We start from the raw sequence: 16,521 nt of genomic DNA on the forward strand, positions 1-16,521 counted from the left end.
CACCTGGAATTTGAGTCACCTCCTGGAGGAGTTCTCTTTCTGGGTTAGTATGTTGAGGCTTATGAACACTCAGTGCTGGTGAGCACCCTACTTTCACCTGAACATGAGCTTGCTTCTATATCTTTCATGCCAGTTATTTTTTTCTTTTCTCATCCTCTTCTAACATTTTGATCAAATGAAAAAGCAAACTCTGATAGTTAAGCAATATTGATATACAATATTACATTTTGCTGCATTTCTCTCTAGTTTTTCTGGCTAAAATTATTTGATAAAACCTGTGAGGGGTTTTTTGTTGCCTTGGAACTCTGTTTTCTAGCAAAGTCACCAGTCTGCTGTCAAAATATTCAAGGTTAAAGCCAACTATAGAATAAAGCAGATAGCTTCTGTTTTTCCCATCGTCTGGTTGGACAAACACAAATTCCAGTTTCTCAGGCTGTTAACTTGGCATCTTTTACTAGAGGGGAATTCAGAGAGCATATGAAGGAAATGCCAGATAAGCAGAGGAGTATCTTTCCCCTTTTAGAATGCTTACCACACCTTAGTCAGTCTCCTGGGAGGGAAGAGAGTTGAGTGTATATATGACAAAGTGGCAAATGTGCAAACTCCCTCAAGGAGCACTTAAAAAGCTGCTTCATCACAGCAGTGTGACACAGACATGAACGGAGGATTGTTCTCTTACTTCAGATTCCAAGCAGCCATCAACTTTACTGCACATTTCTACCTATGTGAATTACAAATTAGTGACAAACACGTTTGAAAGCTAGTCATTACCTCAATCAGTCAATTATTCAAAAGATGTATCAGTGTGATTAGTTGCTCTCAGTTAATTACAGGAACAATAAGATAATTGCTAATAAAGCAATGCCATCATTCACATAATATGGATTTTCATTGTTTTTTGGAGATACTAATTTGAAAAGTCCTTTGAATCTATATATTGAGAAAACACCCAAAAATACTTTTAAAATAACTTTTTTCAGGCTACAGGCAGAGTTTTACTCTCTTGTAGTTCTTTCAGACAAACTTATGCTTCTGCCATCTTCTCAGCAGTGTTGAAAAATAATGAAATGATCTTCAAATGTATTCTTAGTAGTGAATTGTGTTAAGAAGGTTGAGTGAAGGATGATTAGACCACTTGCTGCTTTTAATCACTTCACTCTCGTCCAAATCTAAACTGATGTCAAAAACTGGCAAAGAAGGATGGCTATGTCAAAGACATTGTATTTCATTCCTATAAAAGCACAATTTACTCTGAAATTACAGATGCAATACTGTAGGATATCATAATTCTCCTACCTAAAATTAGCGCCTGAGTGAGAATGCATAGTGAGGGCAATTTTTAGAACAGGATTGTGCCAGTTGGTTCCTTATATTTTGTATACCTTGTACTTTCTTCCCAGGACCTTCAGCACAGCTTGGTAGCTCTTTATAACTCAGTCACATTCCCAAGCTTGAAAAAATCTGAGAAAAGATGCATGGGTCCAAAGAAGCCATTGTGACACCCACAGGGTCAAGCTGAGAACAATAATCCAGCATTGGATGATGGAGCCACTAGAGGTGACCTTTTAGAAGACCTTCCCCTTCTCCCCAACTCTCCCAATATTTTAAAAACTGTATGATTATCTAAAGTTTTTTTGTTTTAATATTTTCATTTTCATTTCACCTCTATCTTTACTCTGAAAGTCTCTCTTGATTCCTGTTCCAGTTCTAGCTGCCCTGGGCAACAACTCCATTAACGTATCCTCCACTTATTTATTAAAAGGAAAAAAAATTGAAAAAGCCCAGTTAAATCTCAGCAGACTATGATCATCTTTAACTTAGCTAGTGCTTAAAGCAATATAATAGAAGACAGGAATATCTGCACCTGACAAAAATTTCCTCAGAAAATCATATAAGCTCTGTATCACAGCTCCTTTATATGTAAGGTAAGATTTATACCTGACAAGGTGTTGTGAAACATTTATATATGGCATGCATTATTTTGCCCCTCTTCATTTCCTCATTATGGCTGCTAAATACTAATTACATGACTTAAACGCATGGTTTTGGTGAATCCCCTTGCATGATTTTAGAGCAAAATCACCCTTCATTTTTGGTTTATCTTTCTCCATTTTACTCAATAAAACATTGGAGGAACACAGAAATCCTGCTGTATTGAACTACTACCTAATCCATTAATGCTTTAATCATCAAAAACATAGTGGATATATAGGTTTCAGACTGATTTTAAAGAAGTCTTCTCCAAATAATGAGAGGAATACAAACCCTTGTATATTCAAACTGATGTTCTTCAATGCATAGATCAAACCACAGCATTGCACTGGATTCTTTGTAAAAATTTGCAAAAGCCTTCAAGTTTCATCTGCATAAAACACTGCAGAAAAGTGAAAATTGTAGGGCTGATTTGAGTATTTTTGGTCATTTTGTCTGGATGGATGTGACTCTCTAGCAAAATTGTGCTGCCTCTGATTTCGCATTACTGCTGTTGTTTTTGTTTCTTCTATTTTCTTTTTCTTTTTTTTTTTTTTTTAATATTTCATGAGGCAGGCATGGAAGGACACTGATGGGAGGTTTTAGTCCAGGGAGGTGTTACTGCTGCTGCAAAGGTGAAATGTGTGTCACTGCCGAAGAGAGGGACTGACAGATGTGAGTGGAGACATCACTATCTCTGATACTGGGTAGATGCAGGGCAGAAAAATACAGTGTTGTAGATGATAAACTGTTGTAGGCACAACAACTACATCATTCCCCAATACACCAATACATGGGAAAAGGACTAAATTAATTCTTTTGGAAGCTGATGTACTCAGGATATGGACAAATTGGGGTAGTCAGAACCAAATTACACCCCTACTGCCATTCCCTTTATACAGCGCTTCAGGAATCACCACACTAATCAGACTCAACATCTTCCTCCTGGCTTTACAAAAGTCCTTTTCCAGGCCAAATTTATTATCTTCTCACACTTCTTCCTGCTGGCACACTCCCGAGGCAGAAGTACATCATTGAGTAAACACTAAACTCAGTCAGTGCAGTTGCAGCAAATGCTCATATTTGTCATGACAGTGATTCACTGGGATTTGAAATGATGGCATATTCTGAGCTCCCTGAGTATTTCTCTTGTACAGGCCCTGTGGCCTGACTGAGGCCAGTCTTACTCACTAATCTTACTTCTCTTTGCCCAGAGGCTGTACACCTATGTATGACTAAATGAAATATTCATTTCTTTTCCTGCAAAAGCATACCTTCTTATGCTGGAAAGCAGAAGCAATACAAAGTGCGATTGGATCAATTTGTTTCAATTGCTTTTTGTAATCTTGGATTTAATGTCATTTAGAGAAACTTAAAGAAATTCTGAATTATTTTTCCTTTCTCTTCCTTCCTACGCTCAGTTTTGACACTGGAAAGAACTAATTTTGTCTCTTTCACCAAACAATTGTACAAAAATACTTAACCTATTTTAAACGCACTTACGTTTATTTTATCAGGAGCTCCTCTTCTTCCAGATGCATTTACAAATACATACAAAACTCCATCCATTTAATATGGACTAGACAAATACTCACAACATAAACTTCATGTGTAGAAGATTCCCTATAAATCAAATCCTTCTTGGATGTTAGAACAGCCACTCCAATGAGGAAAAAAGAGACTAATGATACTGTGTGACATAAGAACCTGAATAAACAAAAACTCTGGTGTAGCCATGATATTTTCTGAAAAATCCTTTCCTTAGGATTTTTCCTCCTGAGAAGCTGAGAGGCCTCAGGAACAAAATGTAAACAATAATGATCTGAGGCTGTGGAATGCAACAGGTGGATCTGTGACTGGTCTCATGTGGTTGTTTCTAATTAATGGCAAATCACAGTCAGCTGGCTCGGACTGTCTCAGTCAGTCACAAGCCTTTGTTATCATTCCTTTTCTATTCTTGCCTAGCCTTCTGATGAAATCCTTTCTTATATTCTTTTAGTATAGTTCCAAAATAATAAATCAGCCTTCTGAAACATGGAGTCAACATTCTCGTCTCTTCCCTCATCCTGGGACCCCTGCAAACACCACCACACTCTGGCATACTAAAAGACAGAAGAATGAGGAGAAAACAAGTCAAAGGCCTCTCTCTTGAAATCTCTCCTAGCTGGCAAATCACTCCTATTCCATTATGCTATTGCAGCACCATGAGGAGACATGCTCCCTGAAGCAGTCAGCCTCCAAACAATTCAGTATATTTTAGGCCAAAGCAAATAACCTGGCTTCTGCTAGAAAACTACCCAAACTCCAGAACATTGCATGGTAAGCACATCATCTGCTTCCTCTTCAAAGCACTATGAAACAGGCAGAAAAAGATGGAATTTCTACCCTTTTTTCTGGCAAGAACTGTACAAAATGTGTGTAATTATTGAATCTTTTAGATTAAAAAAGACCTTTCAGATCATCAAGTACAATCATTAACCCAACACTGCCAAGTCCAGCTCTGAACCATGTTCCTAGCACAACTTCTGCATATCTTTAAAATTTTTACAGGCATGGTGACTCTGCCACTTCCCTGGGCACCTTGTTCCAGTTGGAAACCCTTCCTGCAAAGGATTTGTTCCTGATATCCAATCTAAATCTCCGCTGGTGCAACCTGTCTCTGCTTCCTCTTATGTTGTCCCTTGTTACCTGAGAGAAAAGAGCAATCCCCACCTGACTACAACCTCCTTTCTGGTACTTGTAGACATCTACAAGGTCTTCCCTGAGCCTCCTTTCCTCCAGGCTAAACAGCCATAGCTCCCTTAGCTGCTCCTCATCAGATTTGTGCTCCAGACCCTTCACCTGCTCCATTGCCCTGGTCCTGCTGGTCACATTATTTTTATACAGGTCAGGGTGCCTTCTGTCCCTCTTGGCCACCTGAGCACACACTGGCTCATGTTCAGCTGCTGTTCACCACCATGCCCACGTCCCTCTCCTGTAGCCCTGCCTGGAGTTGTTGTGACCCAACACAGCATTTGGCCTTGTTGCACCTCATGCAATTGGCCTCAGCCCATGGATTCAGCCTGTCCAGATCCCTCTGCAGAGCCTTCCTGCCCTCCAGCACATCAACATTCCCACCTAAATGGGTGTCTGTCGCAGACATTTTTTCATAGAAATCCTTTCTTTGGGATTTGTCCATCTTCTGGGAAGCAAAGGGCCCTAGAAGAAGAATGTAAACAAATTGTTATCGGCTGCTGTGAAAATGTGGCAGGGGCTCCTGTGATTGGCTCTTCTTCCATGGGTACCATTACGGGCCAATCACAGGAGCAGCTCAGGGGAGATTCCCTGAACACAGAACTTTGTTATTGATTCTTTCTATTCTATTCTTAGCTTAGCAGTCTCTGCAAGCTCTCTCTTTATTCTTTTTAGTATAGTTATAATGTATCATATATTATATATCAATAAATCAAGCCTTCTGATCAAGAAACAAGATTCTCATCCTTCTCTCACCCAGTGACCTCCTAAGGTCACTGTAATAGGTGTCATCTGCCAACTGACTGAGGGTGCACTCAACCCCCTAGTCCAGATCATTGATAAAGAAATTAAACAAGACTGGTCCCAGTGCTGATGCCTGGGAAATGCTGCTTGTGGCCATCTGCCAGCTGAAGGCAGCACATTCACGCCCCTCCCTGAGCCCAGCCAGACAAATTTTTACCCAGAGAAGAGCACACCCATCCAAGCCCTGAGCAGCCAGCTTCTCCAGGAGAATGGTGTGCAATTGGTGCCAAAGGCTTTGCTGGAGCTCAGGTACACAACAGCCACAGCTTTTCCCTTACCCATCAGGTGGGTCAGCGTGTCATAAAAGGAGATCAGATCAGTCAAGGAGCACCTTCCTTTCACACACCTGTGCTGGCTGGGCCTGATCCCCTGGCTGTCCCATACATGTATGTGATGGCGCTCAAGATGATCTGCTTCATGATCTTCCCCAGTACTGAGGTCATGTGGACAACCCTGTAGTTCCCCAGATCTTCCTTCCAGTCCTTCTTGTAGATGAATACTACATTTCCTAACTTCTGGTGAACTGGGACCTCCCCAGTTAGCCAGGACTGCTGAGAATGACAGAAAGTAGCTTTTCAGCCAGCACCCTCAGTACTCTTGGGTGGATGATGCCTGGTCTCAAAGATTTGTGCTTGCCTAAGTGGCATATTAAGTTGCTGACTGTTTCCTCTTGGATTAAGATTTCTTCATTCTGCTCTCTTTTCGTCTCTTCCAGCTCACGGGGTCTGAAGAACAACTGTCTTTAATACTAAGACTGAAACAAAGGAGTCATGAAGCATCCCAGCCTGATTCTCACCTTTTGTCTGTATGTTTCCCATGCAGCCAATAAGGGATGGTGATCATCCTTAGTTCTCCTTTTGTTGTTAATGTATTTATAGAAATTTTAAAAATTTCTCTTCTACAACACTAGCCAGATGAAGTTCTACTGGTGATTTGATCCCTTGTGATTTGATCCCTATAATTTTCTCCTGGTATAATCTCATAACATCCTTATGCTCCTCCCATATTCCCTGTCCTTTCTTTTAAAGTGCATGGGTCCCTTCTTCTGAAGTCTATTTTTTCCTGAGTTCCAGACAAAACTCCCTGTTTAGCCAGCCTTCCCATTTGGGACTTGGGTGCAGCCTGTTCCTGTGCCTTTAAGATTTTCCTCTTGAAGGGTGTCCTGCCTTCCTGGACTCCTTCCCCCTTCAGGACTGCTTCCCATGGGACTCTGCAAAGCAGAGTTTTCTAGAGAGGGCAAAGGCTGACCTTCAGAAATCCAAGGTATTTGATAACTCCTCTCCTTACTTCTCCAAGAATCAAAATTGTAATTACTATGGCCAAGAGAGGCCCCAAGCTCCAGCCCTTCCCCATTCACAGCAGGTCCAGTGGGATGCCTTCCCTAGCTGGCTCACTCACCAGCTGTGTCAGCTGCATATATAACATTTTGTCTGCCTCTTCATCCCGGTTAGGTGGTCTAGAACAGACTCCCAACCTGATTTCTGCCTTCTTGGCCTTCCCTCTGCTTCCTGTGCATAAACATTGGGCCCTATGGCTACCACGATTCATCTCTAACCAACCAAAACACAGGGCTACCCCACCACCCCTCTTTCCTTGCCTATCACAAAATCACAGAATGGTTAAGGTTGGAAGGGGTCACTGAATGTAATCTAGTCACACTTCCCTGCTCAAGCAGGGATCCCTAGAGCACACTACTCAGAAATGTGTCCAGACAACTTTTGAGTATCTCCAGTGAGGGAGACTCCCCAGCCTCTCTGGGCAACCTGTTCTAATGCACAGCCACCTGCACAGTGAAGCAGCTCATCCTCCTGTTCAGGTGGAACCTCCTGTGCTTCACTTTCTGCCCTTTGCCTCTTGTCCCATTGCTTGGCACCACCGGGTCCACCTTCCTGACACCCTGCCTTCAGATGCTTAGAGGCATTGATGAGGTCCTGCCTCAGCCTTCTCCAGACTAAACAATTGTCCCTCCTGAAGAGTTTACAGCCATCCATTGCAGCACTCCAGGCTGGGCCTCAAAGAAAATTGTCATTTGTTGGAGAGAGCAGAGCATGCTGTAAGCGCTCTTGGAGTGCTCCTCCACATCATCATGGTGAGCACTCGCACAGCAAAGGACAGAATTGGTCCCTCAGCTGAGGGACTGGCATAACTCTAAGTTTGGTAAAACAAATGTGTATTTTTCAAACACAGGACATTTCCTATGTTGAAGCTGGCCTAGAAGAATTTCAGCAAACTCTGTGAGTGAGAGACACTTTAGAGACCATTCTGTAGCATTCACATGTCTCTCCAAGCTATTTAATTTACTGCTGTCACCTAAATGCTTTAACAATCCTGGAAATATTTCTTTATGCTGATACATTTTGGCAGCTGTAATAATTGATGTCTCTGGAATAAAAGGTGTGTCTATAAATTGCTGTATATTTTTGTGTAGGTGGCTGCACATGAATTTGATAATCATAAAAAAGTGTGAAGGCTGAGTTCAGATCCAATGTGCCTATTGATTAAAATGTCAATAACAGCGATGTATTGTAAAAATTAGGGACAGATTGCAAGATTATACATGGAGCACACAAGGAGATGACTTGTTTAGATTATGTTATTATCTCTAGTGAAAGTAGTCCACATAATTGTTCTGTCAAGTAAGATTTTTACACTGCAAGTTAGAAAAGTGTGGGGGAACCTGTTAACCCCTCTTGTCTGACCTGTTCCTGTCAGAACTATCTTTAGTTGGAGCTTCAGAATGAACAAACCACATAAAGTCTATACCCCCTTTCTAACATTGTTATCCCCCCCGCTGGTTTAATTTATGTGTTTAATTTTGGTTTGCTGGGTGCAATATGGCTAATTGCTTGAGAACTGTGCAACCTTACAAGTGAAATTTTGCTTTTATAATTTGTAGCACATCAAGTGTAATAATATTCATTTAATTTCTGAAAAAGGTAATTATGCTAATAGAATTATTTGAATAAAAATTCACATAGTTCGCAGGATAATGTCCTCTACCTCTTAATTTATACTAATGTAGGTCTGCAAGGAATTTTTAATAAGGTACTTCAACCCAGGGCTAGGGAGGGCTAGACAGAAACAAAGGACTGACAGGTCTTTAATGGGACATAAAGGCAGCAAAGACAGAGGTTTTTGCAGCAAAAGCTGTCAGAAATGATGCAGGTATTGAATTTGGATAGATGCTACAAGATGCAGTAAGCAGCCCCTGGTCACGTGGGGGGATGTGGTCTTGCTATGTTTAGCTAACAAAGCTAAAGTAAGGGAGGAAAAACAAGACACTGCAGGTCAGCAGCTGCATTACATGCAAGTAGGGCTGGCAAGGTGTAACCCGTGGTGCAGACAACCCAAAATGTGTGGCACCTGAGAGGGGCCACACTGTGCGAGACTGACCATGCACAAGCTGCCACCCAAGAGGACGTGGCACCCAGCTTCTTCCATCACCCTGGAGAGGCAGCTGGATGGGAAGCACAGTGGCAGGGGAGGAGCAGCACCTCCGTTAGTCCCAGGGAAGTACAATCTGGTTTTAGAGCCATCCACTAGGCAGCATTTAGGCATGATGGCTTGGAAATGGTTCATGGGGCACCACACATACTGCTGTCTGATGCCCAGACATTTTCCATGCTGGACAAACTCTGTTTCAGCATTAGGATGGTGAACTCAGAAGCAGTGCTGACCAATAAAGAAGCTTTTAGGGCTGAGAAGGGCCATTCTGAGGCAGGGTTAGCCAGGGGTTGTGCTAAGATATAGCCCAGAATAAGCCAACATCTCATCTGACCATCAGCCTGGGAGATGCACATTCAGGCCATTCCAAGCCCCCAAGCCACAGCTGAAGCATCCTGAGAGATCCCTTGGGGCCTTTGCTCTTCAGGGATGGACATCAATTTAATTTTCCTGGAGTCATTAGGATGGTTGCTGCATTGGCTGACTGCTTGCAGTGGGGAAGTCATGCCTTCAGCTATACTCTGTTTGCATTCAGACTTTAGGATCCCTATGCAAATGGGGTGTTAATGCAGCATAGTTTGCTGTATTTTATTTAGGAGGAGATCAATTATCAGTGTGGCCAGAATGAAAAACATGTGATCTCCATCTCTTCCCAGAGTAAACTTGTGTCCCCTGGCTCTTGCACCTGTTGCTCAGTGAGAGGCTGGTGTCTGTCAACATCAAAGCGCACTGAAATCTCCTGCAGCAGTGCAGAGTTCTTGCTTTTAAAATTGTACTGCTGGGGGTTTCCAGTGTTGATCACTGCATTTGTAGCAATTTCTGAGACCTGGAATGAGGAAACTGTTGCAAATCCCCTGGGAATGGCTTGAACAGGGAAGCATGATGTGTGAAAGTATCTAAAGGTGGTGACTTTCATACTAGGGTAATATAAAATACTGTGATTAATTCCCAGAGTGTCAATTCCTGTTTTCTCCCTGAATTATTACAGGAGAGTTTTCTTACATGCCATTACTATATTTACAGGTGATAAAAGAGCAGGATTGGCAGCCTAAAAGCATGAAGAGACTGTTTATCCATGGAAAGGGTGTTGTTATGAGGGGCAAGTTTTGCACAACTCTGTGTTTCTTCCTTTTACCAATGCTCTTGTCCTCCATCTCCTTCTATTCTAAGTTAATAATTCACAGAATTGGTGATTTCAAGGTCACAAACAAGGACACACTTTTTGCAGCTTCTAGTTTTTGCTGGAAAAGAGGGGCTACTGAGGTCAAGCCTATTCATTTCACAAATGCTGGCTGACATTAATATCTGAATGCTTTCTTGATTTCCTCTGTTGGGTACGGGAAATAGCTTTAATATCTTGTATACCACAATGTGGTAGCTATTGCCTTTTAATGTTGATCCCTATAGACCATCAATCCCTAACTAGTGTGGCTACTTACTGAAACTGAGATGGTTTCACACTGATTTATAGGTAAAAGATTCCTTGTGTCATGACTAATTCTTCAAGTTGTATGGTTCCACTTAATTTTTTAAATTTTTAAAATTCATTTGGCCATCAACCACCTCTGATTTTTAGGTAGAACTCTTCACTGATTTGATTGTGGAGTACTTAAGAACATTACTGGATTATATGGCCACATGTTTTTATGGAGCTGAGTTACTTAATGATGTCAGAACATTTGTTTATGAGATTTTTTTTTTGCTTTGTTTTCCTTTGATAGCTTTAAATACAAAGTGCCTTATAACTGGGGAAGAACAAGTTTGTATGAAATAAAAATGGCTATGGATCTTCACTGAAAACACATAGTGAAGCTATTTTTACTTTCATTGCTGAGTTTTGCAGAATAAACAGATTACAATAAACAGAATACACAGAGATGATAGCATTATTATTATTATTTATACAGCACCATAAATGTGCATTCTGCTTAACATACAGATAAAAGATATCTCAGGAGATCACTTCAAGTTCAACTCCAGCATAAAGCACAACTTTCTCCTGAACATTTCCTTTTTTTCACAGTTGTTAAGAACAAGTGTTTCAGACTGGAGTACATTAAACTGAGGAACTGAAATCCTTGCCTGGGCTCAAAAAGAATGTGATTTGATCGCATTGCTTAAGTGTATAGGCCTGTGCTAAAAAATCCTCCTGACTGCAGGGAAGGCCAGGGCTGACACAACATTCCCACTAAAGCTGCTGGAATCCAGGAGTGCTCTGAACTTTGGAAAATTAGGAAGATTTTTAATGTTTTTAAAGGTGATGCCTCATTGTAGGGCATAACACCTCACAAAAATTATTGCAATATGTCAAACTCTGTATTAAGCACGTTGCTCACAGTGCTCAACCAGAACCTTAATAATTTAAAAAAAATTATTCTCTTATTTTTTAAAGAGAATAAACACAGAAATTATTCAGGCTAGAGAAGTTCTGTGAGAAAGAAAATGTTGGAGACTGAATAAATTTAGAAACCCCACTTGGAGCACTGATCCAGTGATAAGTTGTCTAAGCTCATCTCCCAGGGCGTTGAGAGCATGTACGTGCACTGTTGTTACCCATAGACATGAGCTGGGAGCCACAGGGGTGAAGGGAAAAGCTCACTCCAGAGGAACAAAATATTCCAAATGAACACTTTTAAAGGAAAATCAGTGAAAATACTAACCAAGTAGCACAACAAATTAATTGAAAATGGAGCATTGAAAATACTAATTAAAATAAATGTCTATATAGTATAGTATTTACAGATTTCAAAGGGAAGAAAGAATAGTTGTTGGAAAACTTTGTAATTTGCAAGGCAATAAGAGACACTGGCAGGTGCCAAGCCCCTTGGGGATAAATCATGGACAAGCTTCAGAAGTCAGGAAGGAATATAAGTTTCAGTGTATTTGCAACTAGGATCTTTGGCAGGATGCAAAGTTTTGTGTACCAAAGGGACACCTCTTCAGAACAAGTTCTTTCTTATAGAACTTAATTGTTAGTGTAAAATCCCATTAATACAATTGTGGCAGGAAGATTTATCTAACTTTAATGTCTTGACAAACTGGGTAGTGCTTCTAAATAGCCTTTTTTTTTTTGACACCTGTGGAAATTCACCCAATTCAAACCTATTCAAAAAAACCAACTTTCATCCCTCTGAGCAAATAAATTGTGCTGCTGTTGGGGCGCTGAACATTTACTGCAGCAATAAGCAACGAGAAATAGCGTCCCAGTAACAGTACCACCCTAATCATACAGCTTTTCTTCATGACACAAAGATAAACCAATCCAAAACCTTTTCCCTGAATACAGATATTCAGAGCAGGCTCCCAGAGCCATCTTCATCTGTTGTCCCTGTTTTCTCACACAGATGTCACAGGAATGCTCCTTCCACAGGAGGCTGGAATTTTGTAGCTCCCCTAAACATGAGATAATGCTATTCTTTCTAATCATCACTGTCAATTAGAATTCCTGAAGTGCCAGCTAAGCAGTGATGGAGAATAGACTTGGATACATTCTAAATCTGTACTGGACAATAGGAGTACTACATTTTTCTCTGTGCAAGAGTTTGCTTTGAGCATATGCACTGTCCATATCCTGAACTCTTCATAAACTGCAGGAGTAAACAGAGAGTGCTGCATTACAGTGTCCAAAAAGTCCTCCAGATACTGAGCTTGTCTTTCAGTCATGAACAAAATTGATTTGTGAAGTCTGTATTGAATACTTCAAGTAAGAACAGTAATAACCTGTGGAAGTCTATTTTTTCTAAGAAATTGAAGGAAAAAAGGCAAATCCTTGCTTCCAACCAAGTAAGACCTGACACAATTTCAGGTAAATGCGAGTGGTCAAAAACATTCTAGCACTGCACCATATCCTCAAGTTGCAAAAGTTAATAGGCTGCAAATGTACATTGTTCCAAGTCTGAATGGATGAAAGGGCCTTTGGTTCTCAAGGATTTGTCCATAACAATTCAGACCACGTTAAAGTTTGGGGATTTGTCCTTTTCTATTAGTTTGACCCAGGGGTTAGGAAACAACTCTACTGGAAAAATTTCTAGACTCCTGTGAATTTAGTAGAACTTTTGTAGTCAGCCATGTCTGGAGTGGGATTTTCTTGATTGTCTAAAGCAACTGGAAGCAAATAGCACAGTCTGAAGAAAGTTCTGTAAAACCAGGAAGAAAATTTCTCTTCCAGATATTAGAAAACATAGAGGCCAATTCTGTTGAATTGAAGCCCATCTTTACAGTCCTTCCCAGTGTGATAATTGATTTCAAATAGCTTTTAAAAACAAGGGATGGCATCCAAAAGAAAGGCTCTCTGGTATATCTGGCTGGCATTTATTATTACAATCCAGTTTCTGAAGAAATGTTTTTGGACAGACTTCTTTTTTTACCTGAAAAAATAAGATTTGGGAGATTATAAAGTAATTTGAATGAGGGAAATAGAAATTTGTCTGGATATTTTGTTTTAAAAGTCTCAATCAACAAATAGCCCCTAAATCAACAAATAGCCCCTAAAGCTGATAGAAAACCTAATAAAAAATTTCTGTTCAAGAGCCAAAGGAAATTCTTGTCTGTGCAAAGAGTTTCAGCTAGTGTCTCAAGGTCTGTTCCAGGTGTTTTTAAATCTGCATGTTTTAAATCTGCTTTACCTTGATAATCCTTCCCAAGACTATCCAGGAAGAGGTCCGGGTGCTCTGAGAATTCAGAAATAAAAAGAACTCTCCAAAGTGATCTTAGTGCTAACTTCAGCTGCCTCTGGCCCTCATCCAGCAAAGCACTTAAATCTGTTCTTCTCTTTGAAATTGGCTTGGCAATGTCAACAGGGCTTCTCACATATCTGCAGTTAAATACCAGCATAAATGATTATTTAGATCTAACCCTCAAGGCTTGAAGTACCCACAGTAGTCACTGTAAGAGAGGGCCCTGTTTCATATTTATGTTGTTCATGATAACATGTTACTTTTCTCTTTCTACTGACTTGTTTGACTTGCCACACACTGCTCTCGTTCATTGCAGAGGAGAGCATATGTGGCCCGAAGTTTAGAGTCCGACTAGCTGAGGGCGAAAGGCCGACGCCCCTCTGCAATTCCTGGCCAGCACCCTTCGGCGTCTGATGGCCTCGGGCTGTGCTGGCTGCGGACTGGCTTACCCCGCTGGTATAGGAGAGGAACGGAGCTGACCATTTCCCGGGGGTTAAACATCGGTTTATTGAAGGTGATGCGGGATCCAAACACCGGGAAACCAACCGGGAAAAAGGTTTTATCATAGGGGGTGAAAACAGGATTATAAAGGAGGGGGGTGGGTACAGGCGGAACCAATCGGGAAAGGTGAGGGGATGAACTTCACAGAACTGACACTCCATGGAGACCAATAATCAAAAGGTAAAGGAGGTGTCCTGGGACCCCAGCCAACCACCATCTCCAGAGAGGAGAAGGTTCTCGAAACCTGGGAGGAGGAAGGGAGTGATTGACTGGACAGGGAGGAAACAACTTTCACTTATAAGGGAAACCAGGGGAGGAGCAATTACACATCGGCAACTATGAATAGCGGTTACTATAGCAACTTAGCTGACAGGCTAGCAGTGGAGGGAAAAACTGGGGGAACGAAACCATTTTACACATAATAGGGGAGAACAATACATAAATTGGGGGAATAACACAAGAAACTTAACACACTACCACATCTCCCCGTTTTTTACCAAATAAAAATTAAAATGAAGAGAAAAGTCTAAATTAAGCTTAGAATGCAGGAACTCGCAGCTGGTCATGACGAGTGTCTTTGTCTTCTGAACATTGCAAGGGACAGTGGCACTTGGCGCTGTCAGTTTTCTCCGGACTAGCTTGCAAATTAGGAGGATGAAAATCAAAAGTGAGTTGGGGAAATGTACTAAAAGACAAAAAGTGAACAGTTAAACGCAAAATACTTAAACAGATGGTTCTGCCCCAAATAATAAATCCAGTTCAGGAGAAGAAGAAGAAATGGGGGAGGGAGGTTGGGATTAATAAACCAGAGGTAGTTCAGTGACGAGAGGGGTAGGAGCAGCAGTCTCAGCATTGGGGAGGAAGTAAACATCTGAGGAAACTGATGGTGTTTGGGAGGGTTTTCTCCGCCGCCGCCTGCACGCCTGAACCTGTGACTCAGCTTCCTTCTGCATCTTCTGCTTCGGGACGAGGGGCCTGACCCATTTGGATGGTCTTTTTCCTCTTTCCTCTTCCTATCTTGCTTCATAGGGCACTGGGGCAACCAATGCCCCACTTTGCCACAGAGGTGGCAGGGGTGAGCTGCTGTCATCCTTCTCCCGGATCCCAGTGTCATTGGTCCGGTGGCGGTGGCAGCTTTGGCGTCTGTGTCCTCTGACGTCGGATACTCTGTAAAGGCTACGGAGGCTCTTTTGGGGCACGCTTTCGGGTCTTGTAGAGGAACCGTCCTGACACACACTTCGATCATCATTTCTACTGTAGGTCGGGGGTTTTGAGGGAGAGATCGGATAGCCCGCCTGCACGCTGTGTTGGCATTGTAATAAGCCATCTGCCTAAGCATCTCCTCTCTCTCCCTTTCTCCTGGACCCTGCGCTTCAACGAACCGGTAGAGTCTTTCTATAAATTCTAGGTAAGGTTCCTATGTGCCCTGTCTTATTTCTTCTTCTTCTAGCTGGGAGGTGATAGTAGCTAGCTTATAAAAGGCACGCTCCGCAGCTTTCCCTGTTTCCCTGAGTTGTTCTGTGAACAACGCCTTTGCCTGAGCTGCCCCACTCGCCCACTGCCCGGTGCCTACAAGGTGGTCCTCAGAAATTGCCAAGCCCTCGGTGTCATGAGATGTGGAGGGGTTCTCCCAAAGCGTTGGGAGAACCTCCACAATCTGTCTCCTCCATTCTCCCGCCCAGACCCTAAATTCAACGGGTCTCAAAAGACTGGAGAAAAGAGCTCTCAGGTCCGCAGGCACCAGATTTCCCTGTGAGACCACCGGTCGAAGGAGCCCTCGGAAATATTCTGATTCTCGGGAGTGGTCACTCTGAGCCTTGCACAGTTCTATTATCTGGGCCTGGGCTATAGGCACCCACTGTGCCTGTGCATTCCCCCTTTCGCCTAGGTGGTAGGTTACCGGAGCGGCTTCTAACAGGGGAGCTTGCTCCGGTTTCCGGCTTCCCCCCCCCCCTCCGAACACAAAGCGTGAGAGCTGGGGGGGGTGGCGTGGGAACTGAAACTGGAGGAGGTTGAGGCGGGGTTTGGAGCTGACGTAAGGCAAGGGAGTGGGCGCGGCAAACTACCCTTCTCCGCCCCCTGGGCGGCTTTCGGAGGCGGAGGGAAAAACGAAAGCGGAGCGGGGGGGGAGGGAATGGGGGGCTGCACCGGGGGAGGGGTTTGAGGAGGAGCTGAAGGTGGGGCGGAGTGCTGAGAAGTGAGCGGGACGGAGGGAGGGTATGAGGGAGGGGTAACTGGGCAAGGGATGTGGTCAGGGTAAAGGAAGGGGTTGGTGCTTGGGAAAAAAGGGTTAGCGGAAGAAGAAGGAGCTCTGGCGGCAGAGACCGCGTAGTCCTCGCCATCTTGAACAGTAAAGGAGCTACTTTGTGGAATTTCATTACTAAGCGGAACA

At 42.6% G+C, this 16,521-nt stretch overlaps 1 long non-coding RNA gene across 13 annotated transcripts in view; it reads left to right on the forward strand.

Moving 5' to 3' along the window:
* Positions 1-16,521, forward strand: part of LOC113459698 (uncharacterized) — a 201,238-nt gene that overhangs the window by 106,130 nt on the left and 78,587 nt on the right. The window contains exons 5-6 of one of the 13 annotated variants that reach the window (XR_012579177.1): positions 1,401-1,557; positions 2,548-11,003. The exons of 11 other annotated variants lie outside the window; for them this stretch is intronic. This is a non-coding gene — a long non-coding RNA (uncharacterized LOC113459698). Of the gene's footprint in view, positions 1-1,400; positions 2,525-2,547; positions 11,004-16,521 lie in introns of those variants that run through there. One more of the 13 variants, XR_003381188.2, reaches the window with a different exon arrangement.

Source organism: Zonotrichia albicollis, chromosome 2 (assembly GCF_047830755.1).
Source record: "Zonotrichia albicollis isolate bZonAlb1 chromosome 2, bZonAlb1.hap1, whole genome shotgun sequence".
Classification (NCBI taxonomy): domain Eukaryota; kingdom Metazoa; phylum Chordata; class Aves; order Passeriformes; family Passerellidae; genus Zonotrichia; species Zonotrichia albicollis.